The sequence below is a fragment of the Piliocolobus tephrosceles genome, chromosome 5 (assembly GCF_002776525.5).
Source record: "Piliocolobus tephrosceles isolate RC106 chromosome 5, ASM277652v3, whole genome shotgun sequence".
Taxonomy (NCBI): Eukaryota; Metazoa; Chordata; class Mammalia; order Primates; family Cercopithecidae; genus Piliocolobus; species Piliocolobus tephrosceles.
The window spans coordinates 54,994,012-54,995,839 of record NC_045438.1 but is presented as its reverse complement, the minus strand read 5'-3'; the positions used below and the strand labels follow the sequence as shown (position 1 = coordinate 54,995,839).

At 32.9% G+C, this 1,828-nt stretch overlaps 1 pseudogene; it reads right to left on the bottom strand.

Annotated features, from left to right (window-relative positions):
- Window positions 1–747: 747 nt before the first annotated feature.
- On the bottom strand, window positions 748–866 carry LOC111538657 (annotated as a pseudogene).
- Between the last annotated feature and the right edge of the window lie 962 nt (window positions 867–1,828).

The window sequence follows — 1,828 nt, the reverse complement described above, 5'->3', positions numbered from 1 at the left end:
TATTAATTGGAGCTAAATAATGTGTACATGTGGACACCAGAGAGTGGGATAATATACCTTAGAGACTCAGAAACATGGGAGGTTGATTAGGGATAAGAAATTATCTAATGAGTTCAATGTTACACTAAAAGCTCAGACATCAAAACTATGTCATATATCCATGTAACAAAAGTGTGGTTGTAGCTTCTATTGGCAGGGATGCCAATGAGTTTTAGATTTGGTCTCTTTATATAATCTCATTTTTCTTGGAGGTTTTATTCATTCTTTTTTTTCTTTGTTTTTGTCTGACTGAAATAATTTGAAGAAATGGTCTTCAAGCTCTGAAATTCTTTCCTCAGTTTGTTCTATTCAGCTGTTAATACTTAGAATTGTATTATGAAATTATTTTGGTGAGTTTCCCAACTTTATCCAATCAGTTTGGTTTTTTTTCTTGAAATGGTTATTTCATCTTTCAACTCCTCTATATTTTTTACTGGATTCCTTAGATTCCCTGCATTAGGTTTTGACTTTCTGCTGAATCATGATGATCTTCATTTCTATCAGGATTCTGAATTTTATGTCTGTCATTTCAGCCATTTCAGTTAAGGACTATTGCTGGAGAACTAGTGTGGCCATTTGGGGGTAAAAAGATGCTCTGGCTCTTTGAGTTTCCAGAGTGCTTGCACTGGTTCTTTCTCATCTGTATGGGCTGATGTTCCTTTAAACTTTGAAGTTGTTATCCTTTTGATGGGTTTTTTACTTTTATATTAAAAATATGAATGCTTCACAAATTTGCATGTCATCCTTGCACAGGGACCATGCTGATCTTGTCTTCTTGTCTGTGTCATTCCAATTTTAGTATAGGTGTTGCTGAAGTGAGTGCAAACATTTTTTAAATTTTAGTTTTACTTTATGTTTGTGATACATGTGGCTCATTATATTAAGAGAAATAAGAGGCAATAATACAATTTGTCAAAAATGGAAAATAGACTCAGTCATGGTTTGCTATTATCATGTCAATGTTAAAAATGTGGCATGCACCTTTTATTAAATTAATTTGATTCTTAGATTAGTAAAACAGGTAAAATATTTAAATCTAATTGGTATGCAAGCATTTGTACTTCTAATGAAGAAAAATGTACTGAATATAATCCAGGGTAAACCATCTTTTCATATTACTCCATTACAATTTTATATTATTTTATTGTAATAGATTTAGAAGCCACAGCCACAGTTTTGTTACATGGATATATGACATAGTGTGATGTCTGAGCTTTTAGTGTAACATTGAACTCATTAGATAATTTCTTATCCCTAATCAACCTCCCATGTTTCTGAGTCTCTAATGTGTATTATCCCACTCTCTGGTGTCCACATGTACACATTATTTAGCTCCGATTTATAAGTAGAATATCTGGTGTTTGACTTTCTGTTTCTAAGTTATCTGACTAAAGATAATGGCCTTCAGTTCCATTCATGTTGCTGCAGAAGACATGATTTCATATTTTTATGACTGAGTAGTATTCCATGGGGTGCGTGTCTGTGTGTGTGTGTGTGTGTGTGCATGTGTGTGTTTGTGTGTCTATTACATTTTCTTCTTTTAGTCATTCATTGATGGATACTTAGGAGGATTCCATATCTTTGCTATTTTTAATAGTGCTGCAATAAATATATGAGGGCAGATATCTTTTGGATATAATGATTTCTTTTCCTTTGGGTATATATCCAGCAGTGGGATTGCTGGAATGAATGGTAGTTCTGTTTTTAGTTCTTTGAGAAATTTCCATACTGTTTTTAATAAAGATTATATTAATGTACATTCCCGGCAATGGTGTATGTTCTGCTTTCT